General features: G+C 42.9%; 1 protein-coding gene across 1 annotated transcript in view; it reads left to right on the top strand.

Moving 5' to 3' along the window:
- The window catches only part of MMD (monocyte to macrophage differentiation associated), a 142,351-nt gene that overhangs the window by 28,951 nt on the left and 100,853 nt on the right, over positions 1-12,547 (top strand). The window lies entirely within an intron of this gene.

Here is a 12,547-nt window from a genome sequence, read left to right as displayed (position 1 = left end):
AATTCTGAGCATGCACAGTGGCACAGAATTCCCCTAGGAGTAATGATGTTGTGTCTTTGAATAGTCTAAATAAAACAAAAGCTCCCGCCTATAACAAAAACTTTCATTCAGCACTGACATTTTCAAGAATGAAATTGAGAGTCTGATTTTCATTGACAGTAAGATCACTTGAGATCACTCTGGTGGTGTAAAGATACCTTAACGTGAGTGGAAACATAACTCACACCTACCTCATGGCCTTGCTGTGCTTCCAGGGTAGTGTGGAGTAACTTTAAACGTAAATGAGACTCAGGCCCTGAGTATCTATATGAAACCTCCAACATACTTCATTCCAGTGTGGGAGACTGTTTGGCAGGGATAGATTTTTCTCCCTGTTTAGTGAGTGGTCTTTTATTATCAGTAGCATTTTCATAAAAAAATCCATGATGAAGGATTATTCTGATTCAGAATTTTGGTTTTAAAAACAGCAGTAATGGCGGATTTTGACTCAAACACCTTAACTCTCCAGGTGTTTTTTATGAAGTGAATCAGCTCCATTGATGCAATACACACAGTTGACTATACCAACCCTGAGAGCTAAGGGCCTGATTCTGTACCACTGATGTCAATGGAAAATTCTCCCCATGGGAGCAAGAGCAGGTACTAAAGTAAGTGTTGGGTCTGTACTGCTATACAGTATATTGCTTAACGTTTTCCAAATGCTGTTTCATATCCACTGTTAGCCACCTGAATAACAACAGTTGTTCAAGGGCAAATTGAATGAGAATGGCATGGAGACCACTGAAGTGCTATCCCCTATACTCTATTTGCCCATAGAGAAAGACAATGAAAAAGTGATTTCCGCTTCACTGCTTGTGGATGGAATTTTCAAAGAGACCTCTTTTAATAATATGCCCAAATCAGTACCATTGAGCAAAGCCTTATTTTGCTATCTGTACAGTTGCCTTTCACCCCCTTTTCATATCCTGGACCAAGAGGAAAATTATACCCTTGATCATCATAAAATCTAACTCGTCATGTACGTTTGGAATTGGACCTGACAGACACAGGGATGTTCATCCTGTTCCTGGTTCTGTGAGTTCAAAGTGCCTTGCCTGCAGCTCCCACAGCTGATCAGCATTGCTCAGCATCCCACACGCCCATCTCTGTAGCAAGCATAGCGCTATACTTCCAAAAAGAGGTGAAAGTTCCTTTACATTCTTGTATCACAAAGCTAGCACACAATGGAACTGGAGCTTGCTTTCCAACCCCCGGAACACATGAGGAACTACATTTTAATGAGAGCTATATAGGAATTAAAGTTTCAGCCTAGAGATCATGAATTTCACCCAGCACACTACGTGATATACAGGATTCTGCTCAAAGAACCGCACCCCTCCCAGCTTTCTAATTAGTTGGGAAATCACAGTCTATTGCCAGCTCTCAAAGCATGCTGCATAAGTTGTTGTCCACAGACTGGGCAGGATGTTTAAGGAGGAGAAGCTCTGAGCTCACATCGACAAATGATATCATTACAAAAACAAACAAATACAAAGCAAAAGAGCCCTCGAGAAACTCTGCTCCCTTGTTTTGCTTGTGTATCACAAAGCTAAACACATATTTTCCCATTCTTGGGCCTGGATCAATTTGTGACAGTACAATTGGAGGCCAATGCTTGAATTGCATTGTCTTGTGAGGCTTACCAAGGAAATTGGGTTGGTCAGCAATTGTAAATATCCTCCTGGTAATTCAATTTGTTTTTTCTGAAGTGGGCTTTCAGCAGTTAGTGAGTTATGGGACACCCTGGCACCAGGTTTTTGGTGGGAAAGATCAGCTGCTTAGATAAGGATGGGAGTAGACGCCACCTACAGACATGCCACACACAAAAATCTGATTTATCCATTAACCGCTTTGAAGGCTGGTGAGTGTGACTGCAACAATAGGATTTTGACAATAAAATGCGCAATTGGCAGGAAAAGTGCTTTCCCTTTGCTCTGGAATTATAATGCGCTTGTTCTTGGAATTATTAAATGCTTGCAAATCCTGCAGAGGCTGCCAGAGGAAAAATGAAATAAATGTACCCACTAGAGTAACTGCACACTGACGTGGTCATTTCCTCTTGGGACCTAACATTCCTATCAACGTGAAATGCAATTAGTTTCAATGTGCCATGACTGCATTTGAGGGGTTTGATATAGTTTTTCATGCAAATTGCAACTCCAGTACACTTCCCAGAAAGATAAATTATACACTTACAGAATTCTACCTATGGTGTATTATTTGTAAATTGCCTTTTGCTGGGCCTCCTCCTTGGACTTTTCATTTCTATAGTTTCTTTCATCTAAGGATCTCAAAGTGCTTTTCAATTAATTAATATACTTAGACAAAATGGGTATAGTAGCCCATTGTAAAGATAGGTAAACTGAGGCACACCAGGGCACATCCTCAGCTGGTGTAAACTATCATAGCTCCACTGACTTCAAGGAAGACCCAGGATCACAAAGAGTCAGGGCCCAACACCCGGACTCTCTATAAAGCCAGGTCCTCAGCTGAGGTTTACACCAGCTTGCGAAATGGCCCATTGACAACTACCTTTCTCTGAGTAGTTCCATTGAAGCCAATGGGCCTAAATGCAGAGTAAAGTACTCCTGATCATGAGCAAGGGTGTCAAAAACCTGACGCTAAACAAGTTGGAGATGGAGCTAGGAACAGAACCCAGGGACAGAATCATAGAAGCATAGGACTGGAAGGGACCTCGGTAGGTCATCTAGACTAGTCCCCTGCACTGAGGCAGGGTTCTAGCTGAGGCCTTATCAGTGCTGAATAGAGTGCTAGAATTACATCTCGTGTCTTGCTTACAATACACCTACTAATATATCCCAGAATGTTGTTTGCTTTTTTTTTTTTGCAACATAGTTGCATTGTTACCTCATATTTCGTTTGTGATCCACTATAACCCCAAGATCCTTTCTGCAGTACTCCTTCCTAGGCTGTCATTTCTTATTTTGTATTTGTGCAATTGATTATTCCTTCCTAAGTGTAGAACTCTGCATTTATCTTTATTGAATTTCATCCTATTTATTTCAGACCATTTCTCCCGTTTGTCAAGGTCATTTTGAATTCTAATCCTGTCCACCAAAGTGCTTGCAACCCCTCCCAGCTTGGTATCATCTGCAAGGTTTATAAGTGTTTTCTGCATGCCCTTATCCAAATAATTTTTGAAGATATTGAATAGAACTGGACCCAGGATGGATCCCTGCAGGACCCTACATGATATGACCTTTGAGCTTGGTTTGTCAAAAAGCATGGATCCTGCACTGCTCTTCAATATTGTGCTACACGTTATGAACACAAGGCTATAAGAGGAGCTCAAAGGGGGAGGGGCTATTCATCACCACTCTAACTGCAGCCCTCTCCTTGTAGGAGCAGCACGTCTGCGGCTGCACAACAGAGGCCATTGTATTCTGCTATGCCTGCCGCAGATCTCTGAGTTTTACATGGCACTGCTGCATGTCCCTATCATAGCCCTTCCCCTCCATTCCCCAAGCAAGTTCCTGTGGCTGAAACGGCTCCGTGCCTGCAAAGCCCCCTCTCCCTGCAGACCCAGGAGATCCGCCTTCTCTCTTGTACTCCAGGCAGGAGCATGTTTGCTGCATGGAGCTGGCATGCTCAGCTGGGCAGTTGCTATGTGAGCTCTCCACACCTAGCAAACAGGAAGAGAAAGTTCAAAACTTCCCAGAGCTTTAACAGGGACAGGGGCTTTCACCTGAATACCTGGCTGCAGAGCAGTGGAGTTCAAAACAGGGACCAGAGTGGACACAACAGATACCTCCTGGAGGCCACTTAGGTCAATGCAGTGTTTACACTGATATAGTGTCACTCTGAGCCCTCTCATTGAGGTGGTTTCATTATGTTGGCCTAGCAGTCATGTTAAAGCAGCAGGAGAAGCATTGCAGTGTATATACCTCATTAGTTGAGGGCAACATCAACGGCCTTATGTTGACAAAGCTGCACAGCATAGACATGGCATTAGTGATTTATCCCCAGTCACACAGAGTCTGTGACAGGGAGGTGAACCCAGGTCTCCTACAACCCCAGTTAGCATTTGAACCACTAGACCATCCTTCCCAGCCCTTAAACTTCTGCTTTATCAAGCAGCTAACAATACCACCTCTTTTCTAATACTCTGATGTTACTTTGGCTGTGAGACAAATGGTATCGTTTTCCTATTCCTGTTTCTCTGCCATTGGACTAAATATCGTTTATCTTCATATTAGTAAAGCCTGTGAGTGGCTCCGTGTTCGTTGTAGGGAAGGGCACACCAAAAATAACACAACGTTCACCAGAGAAAAGACATCTGGGTTTGTATGGAACCGACTCACAGTAGCACGGATTTCTGCTAATGATTTTCTTTCCAAAATGCACTGTAAGCAGGCTTCACTCAGATGGGTAGGTCAACAAATCAGTTTTAATGAACTTACCATAAAGATAAAATGTGAGTAAATCATGTCCAAGAAAAATCACTATAATTCTTTAAATTCATCATCCCGTGCTGCTGAGTGAATTATTACCATCCTAGACTTGCTTGCTAATTCCAGGCCAAGTTCTGAGTCCGAGGAAGTCAATGGCATAATTCCCACTGATTTCCACTGGGCACATGAACTGCATTTTGACACTTTGTTTTAACACCGAGAAGGCTTCCTAAAGGAATCTCTCTCCTGTGCCTTGTCAGACAAACTTAAGCCTTTTCTACACTACAAAAGTTGCCCGTTGGTAAGCATGGATGTCAGACCACAATTGATATGTGTCACAAACTACGTCGGCTCTATAGTGCCCTGCGCTGACTTAGTGTGGTGCTGCAGGCACTCTCTACCTCAGTTTCCCTTCTCTCCGGGCCTCTCAACAACTCCACACAATCCAAAATTCCTCTGCTGGGGTTCTGCTTTATTAAATTCAAATAAACTTGAAATAAAGTCACTCCCCTTGGGCCCAGGGAGTTGCACTGCCCTCCTCCTATGAACCTGTGGACTCTGGGATCCAGGAACCGCATGCCGATATGTAAGTGTAGACAAGGTCAAACGGCTTTCAGCACCATAGTTCAAAACATGCTTGGGAAACGTTTACCTAGTGAGGACTAGATTTTCAATAATTTTTCTCTTAGTTTATAGATGAAGAGGCTAATGAGCCCAAGGTTCAGATCTGCTCTACGTTAGAGCAGTATGAATCCAGAGAGCAAGGCAAATCCTACTTTTCATTATATTGGAGTAAATATATAGCAACACCATTACAATCAGTGACATTACTCCTAATTTATACTGGCATCCCCACTGAAGCCAACTGAGTTGCACCAGTTTTACATAACCAAGAGCAGAATATGAACAGTCTTTAACATGCATTGTTTCTTCTTCAATATATACTGCATGGGTGGCTGGAATCTCCTAGGATTTTATGGTTATTACTTTGAACAAATTGCTACACCACCTGGTGCTTCAGGTGATCCAAAAATTCTTCAAGAGGCCTCTTCAGTACTTCTGGAAGAGTTTCAGTATGATACCACTGCACATCTGCCAGCGTCTTGACACCAAAGAAGCAGTAAGTAATTCTGGCACAAGACTTATGACAGGAACTCTAGAAGGACTCGCTGGTTCTTTAATCTCTCTGGGAAAAATGTCAGACAGCAAAACTATTGGCCTGAACTCAGCATATGAACAATATGCATTTTGACATCAAGGGCCCAATCCTGCTTCCAATGAACTGAAGAGGAGTTTTGCTATTGAGTTCAATGTGTGCAGGGTCAAACCCACATACAATAAACAAGTCCAAGTTGAAGTGCTAAAAATCGAAAGGCAGAGGTGAAACAGATGATATGACCTCTTCAAGTTTTAATAATATATTGTGCTATATAGAAACTGTCTTTGTTTTTACATGGACCCCCCCCTTAAAATCTAGGTCTGAACACTCACTATGGAGTGTTTCCAAATCCAGAAGTATTTCACAGGGAGAAAAAAATCTGTTAGTCTAAGGACAGGAACCAAGCCAAACAGAACAGGAGTGAGGAAGATTCTACAGTCCTCGATTTGCTATTACCTCACCTTTCTTGACTCTCTAATATCCTGGGACCAACATGGCTACAATACCCCTGCAAATATCAGTACATTGTTCATCTCTTACTTGATTTTCTGAATACAAGATAAAATGTGAAATATGCCCCTGTGCAGAGTTACGCATGGGCCTTGGGCTGCCTTATAGCGGAGTAGCGAATTTCACCCCAAATTATTTGAAAAGGATCATTCAGGCATTCAAAGCTGGAGCCCCTCAAAAGTGGATGGGAATTACTCACATCCTACAGGAAGCAAATGATGCCCTGTATCTGATACTGTGCTGATGGCTGTTATGTGGATAATAGATATATACAAAATATACAAGGGACAGAGAGATAAAGAATGAGCATACCATATATCCTTTAAAAAGCTGCGTCTGATTCAAAAGGCAGAACTCTATTGTTTGTATATAGCGTGGAGTCTTTTCCCAAGAGGATATCCTGTCTGAGATTATGTGTCAGTTTGCTCTTTAAGTTCTGAAGGGAATGGCTAGTCAAAGTGAAAAGAACCAAAACTGCACTGCAAAAGCAGTGATTTATTTGTAGGTATGAAAGGGGATAGAAAAGCCAAAGTTCTTGGCCCCTCTAAACACGTTTCCTAGTTTTATACATTGAAATCTACATTTTCAATGTAATTGGCCATGCTTTTGCCACAACCACACAGGAAAATTGCTTCACATGTGCATGGTAATGAATATTTAAATGTACAAGTACTTATTTACACTCCTAGTTGTGGTAAACCTACATGTAAATATAATCACACAACTGCAGTAAATGCACATGCAAATAAGTTTTTTGGGGGGCCGGGGTTGCTTTTTATTTACTTGTGCCAAGAGGCCTCTGCACACTGAAAACTCTGCCTTCAAATAACATCACAGCCGGACAGTCAATTTCTCTATAAGTTGTATTATTATCCTTTGGTAAATATAGTAGGACAAACTATTTCCTCTAATGCACTGATCTGAGTTATTTGTGTAGTATTACAGGTTTGAATTATTTCACCTTTTTGGTCCTGTTAGACTCACAAACACACAAAAAAGGAAGATAAGGTACCATAAAACCAGGCATTATTTTACATGCAGAATTCAAAGACGGAGAAAATAAACTTTGTTTCCTGCTCAAATATTCAGATGCCTCTGTCAAGAACAATTCTGCAATGCAAGATATACTAGTTTATTTCAGCAATAACAGAAGGGGATGCTCTTTTACAAGACAATCTGGTTCTCCTAAGGATAAGCTGAGATCAAAGGTGGGGTAATGTCTACCAATGAGATAACTGGATCATTGCCTATATAAATGCTTTGCCCATCCTATGATCGCTATTATGCTGTAAATGAGAAAGAAGCAGCAAGGTTGTAAAATGCATTGAAAATTGCTTTCGACAACGTTTAGAATTGCACTAATAATGGCAAGTAACAGCCAGTGGGACAGGATAATAGGTCCCAGTGGCATGATTTTCTGAGACATCACCAGAAATTTAAATATACAGTTAAGCAGCCCCATGGAAGAGACACAAAGCAAAATGCCACTTCCCATCTGGTGGCTCTCCAGTATCATCACAGTGAGGGAGCCAGCGCTGAAAAGCTGTAGTAGTTTAAATTTGGTACAAAACCCAGCAGTAATGCTACTTAATGCACTGTTTAAGTCCTACCCCACCAAGAGTTCCAAAACAGATATAGTGCTCCTTGGGAAAACGGCATATAATTAGCCCCAACTAAGTCAATTTCAGCACTGCTAAATAGGTCCTGGCTCCAATTAGGGCAATGAAGCTTTGAGCACTGTATGTGTAGAATACTCCACTTCAGGGCTAGGGAAGCTTTGTAGAAATCCCTTAGCAGCACTTGTCCCTTAGCACGTTTAGCAACAAACTAGCTATAGGCCTGGAACTGCTGTAATCAAAGTCAACGTCAAAGCACCCGCAGAATTCAGTGGCAGAAGGATTGGACTGTGGTGAATAGCCCATAGAATTATGTGACCTATCAAGCTTCATAGTCAAGTTCGTGGAGCATGTGAAGTCCTGACTCTACAAATCAGCAACAGTGCTCTGGAGGTCCAGCCTCTGGAGCTTTGACTGGCTGGGGATGAGCAGAGCAGAGAAGCTGGCCTCTCCATTCCTCAGAGCCATGGTTGGCTAGAAAACTGACAGGAAATCCCACCTCTACTTCCTGCAGCCTGTTCCCCTCCGACACAGGAGGATAGGTTTGGAATTTTGTAGCAGGGATGGCATGGGCTGCAGGAAATGGCATATGCCCTTTGCTGGGACACAGCAGGCGGAGAATTTGAGCTTGGGACTGGGGAACAGACCCAGGGAACAACCTGAGTGCATAGTTCCACTAGCCTGCACCACACTTAAGCCATTAGCCACATGCTAATAAAGGCATTGGGGCAGATATGTCAATTGTCCTTCCGGGCAGAATTCCTGCCTCCCTAAAGGTTGCAAGAGTCTGGAACAACCTAGCAGAGAAGGGAGCTCTCACCAAAGCTTATCACTAGCTAGGGTTACATTCTTTTTAAACTTTAGTGTATTTATAATTATAAGAAGCTAGAGTGAAAAATGTCAGTAAACAGTGATCAACTGAAGTAGCCTTATATGGGGGGGGAGCACAAATCATAATTATTTGTCTTAATTAAACATCTGTTTGCGGAGTTGTGGGAGCTGGACGAAAAAAGTTTAAAAGCCCTGGTAGAAAACAAACCATGTTATTATAGCACTTCTGTAAGCATGGAGATCTGGGAGCCCTAATATCAACATCAGTCAGTCTATAGGGCTTTGCCTCTGATTTCAACAAGCTTTGGATCAGGCTCACAGTCTCTCCACTTTACAAAGATTGGTCCACAAAGAGAGAGACCCCCCAACCTCTCCCGCTGCATCCAATCTCACACTGCTAGCTCCCTCTGCGATGTTTCCCCTTGGTCGTCCTGCCAACATCTGAAAACACAACCTCTCTTCTTACCAGGGCTGATTGAAATTTTTTTGTCAAAACTTGCACAATGCAAAACTAGGTTGCTGACTAAATGGAAATTTTCAGGAGATGTCTCATAGGAAAATTTCAACTTTTCATCAAAAAACTGAAGATAGAAAAGTTTCTGGCCAGAACCTGAAAATCTTTAGTTTGGGGGAAAATTTTGGTTTCCAGTTTCAATTGCCATCCATTGCAATATACAGTATGTCCTGCACTTCCTTAAAAATGCTCCAAATTTCCCAAGGGTTTTATATACATAATATACAAATATATTTATATATATAATTGTAACTTCTGAACATTTCTTGTATTTCAGGAAGTATGAGCTTTTTGCACTAACATTCACAGATCTTAAAGTAAATTATTTATTAATAGTGATGATAAAAAATTTTCACATAATGTCTTTCATCTGAAGAGTACAAAGCAATTGAACAATACAAATTAAGCACAAAGCTGCTATTCTGCATAAACAGTGTCCTCTAGATATCTCTAAATGACAAGTATTTAAGCAGGAGAAAATGCAGCGCTCATTTATTTTATATTTATTTATTTAATTGTGAAACAGATGCAGGGATTTTCATCTACCTTAAGGTTTTATATTTCAGCCCATCACCCCAGTATCTGAGCACCTCTCATAAAATTGATACCAGTAGCAAAGTCCCTAAGGGACTCTATGAAATCTCTGGTACTTCTTACTTTGGGGGTATAAACTCTGCCTGGGGAAGGATATTGTACTCTAACTATAGTTAGTGAGATGCCTTTGGTTTTTGATCACTCTTTTCACTGTGACTTATTCAAAGGCTTGACGATAACTGAAGATAGAATCTTTAAAACAGATAAACATTAGTAGATGCCACAGATGTCAGTAGCACAAGAACTGCACATGCAGGGTTGACTGTGGGTGACTTCACCCTTGGCTATGGGTGTGTGAATAATTTTGGGGGCGGGGGCACTAGGAGGGACAGGAAACAGGGGGAGGTCAGGAACTGCCCCCCCACACACACAATGCTGAGGGGTCTGTGAGCCTGGGAAAACATCAAAGGAAGGGCTGGAAGGCAGTACGCCTGGGTTCTGTTCCCGGCTTTGGGTGGGGAGTGTAATCTAATACATGTAACTAAAAGCTGTGCCAATTCTTCACCATATTAATTTGTTTGTATGTCGTATCCCAGTGCCCTAGCCTTTTTCTGTTTGAGTCTTTAAACTCCAAGTCCTCCAGGCAAGGATGTCTCTCTGTTTATAAAACAGCCAGCACAATGGGGCCTTGTCCCACTTGAGGCCTTTGGATGTGCCCATAATATAAATATTTACTACTTGTAATAAGGAGCAGGGAAATTGGCTTTTCTTAGCAGTTTCTTGGAGAGAGGGGGAAAGGCTTAGTGATGTAGAATTTGTTTGAGAAGGAGGCTGCTGATCCAAAAAAGCATCAAGACAAACAGACAAAGGTTATGCAGAAAGTACTGCAGTACCGCTAATTTCCTCCCCAGCTTTTGTAATCACTCCAATGTCTGTCCCAGCTGTGGAACACATGCTGCAAAGAAAGGAAGCAAAACAGCAGGAATTCATTTTTAGGTTTAAAAGCTTAAACCCTCCCAAGGCGAATATTCCAAGTTGAGAATGAAGCAGATTTCATCCTCCTTGCCACAACGGCAAATTTTAATGCATTACCCAGTAAAACAGAAAAGAAAAGGAGAATATGGTAACATTTGTTTAAAAATCACCCTTATTCTGAAAAGTGGCTGTATTTGGCACCTTCTCTTGCCTCAGAGCTGCTCCCTGGGTGGATTCAGAGTATGATCTCCCTACATTAGCGATCCAAACAAATTGCTATTGCTTTTAACTCCTGTTAGCCCTGCAAATCAGTCACAGCTGTGGGAGAGTGAGCTGGATTCTATTCTGGCTCTTGGCTCAGCAGAAATGTTAACGACACTAGAGACAGTAGGTGGGATCGACGAAGGGACTTAGGTCTTGCAATGCTAGATGTCCTGGCTCCTAGAAAATCACAGAACAAAGCTGCAGTTTACAGAAGCTGAGGTGAATGGGGAGAGAGAGAGAAGCACCTTAGAACGTGATCCACAAAAGCCAGCACCCTGTGTGGGGAGCCACCTAAGCTAGCCAATGGGGAAATGCTGGTGACAAGGATGTGTCATAAGCCCCGCGCTGTCTCAGAGATAAGCACCTAAGTCCAGGCTGCAAGAAGGTGCCTAGCTCTGTTTAGGGACCCACAAATGGGAACTGGGCATCTGGAGTCAGAGAGCTTTGGTGCCTAAAGCATTTCTTGTAGGAATGAGTTAGGTGCCTGCCTCACTCCACACAAAACAGCCCAACAAGGAGGTGGTGGGGCCCACCTTATAACTTTTAGCTGTGTGGGAAGAGCACTCACCTGGGATGTAGGAAGCCCAGGTTCAACTGCCTCCTCTCTGCTAAGGGGGAGAAAGCATTGGAACAAGGGTCTCCCATCTCTGAGGAGAATATGCTGGCCACGTAGCTATGGGACATTCTGAGGTGGGGCTCCCTCAGGCTCGCCTGTTGAAGCTGTTGCACTCTGGAGCAAGAATGATTGGAGCAGGGGGACTGAACCTAGAGTCTCCAACTTCCTAGGTGGGAGAACCTTTTACCCTAAAAACTTAGGCACTGGATAAGTTTAGGGACCTTCAGGGATCATTGGCATTTTGTGGGTCTCAAGGAGCCAAAACTGGGGATTAGGCACCTATGTCAGAGATTTAGTCCCCTAAGTAATTTTGTGGATCCCACTCAAAGTGCCAAAGCCTGTCTTCCAGTGCAACCCACTGGGATCAGGTAATTAAGGAAGGATGGTCCTGTGATTAGAGCACTAGGCTAGGCCTTGGCAGAAATGGGTTGGTGGGTACTCCTGTGTGTGACCTTGGGCAAGACTCTCAGATGCTCTGTGCTTCAGTTCCTCATCTGTAAAATAAGAATAACAGCACTGCCCTACCTTGCAAGGGTGCTGAGAAGATAAAGGCATTAAAAGACTGTGGGGCTGTGATAATGGGGACCATACAAGTCCCACATCTAATCAGCCTCATTTGGAAATATGGTCTTTTCTTGTATTTCAGTACAAATATTCAACAAAGCCGCTACTGTGTTTGCAATTAGAAAACCAGAGACATGAGCTTAGAGTTAGCCCTCTGCTGTCGCTACATGAAAAGGCTGCTGTATGTATGTCTACGCCGCAGTTAAACACCCACAGCTGGCCTGGGGCTCATGGTCTCAGGCTGTAAAAGTGTGGTGTAGATACTCGGGCTGGAGCCTGAGCTCTGGGACTCGGCAATGGAGGAGGGTCTCAGAGCCCGGGCTCCAGCCCAAATATTTACACCACAATTTTACAGCTCAAGCTCCATGAGCCCAAGCCAGCTGACGGAGGCCAGCAGCAGATGTTTAATTGCAGTGTAGACATACTCTGTGAGATTTCTACACCTGTTGGAAGCTTTTGTTTCCTCCCTGGGAGAGTTTCAACCTGCTGCCCAGGTTCACTGAGGGGAGGGAA

The sequence above is a fragment of the Gopherus flavomarginatus genome, chromosome 12 (genome assembly GCF_025201925.1).
Source record: "Gopherus flavomarginatus isolate rGopFla2 chromosome 12, rGopFla2.mat.asm, whole genome shotgun sequence".
Classification (NCBI taxonomy): Eukaryota; Metazoa; Chordata; order Testudines; family Testudinidae; genus Gopherus; species Gopherus flavomarginatus.
This window is presented reverse-complemented; position numbering and strand designations above follow the sequence as displayed.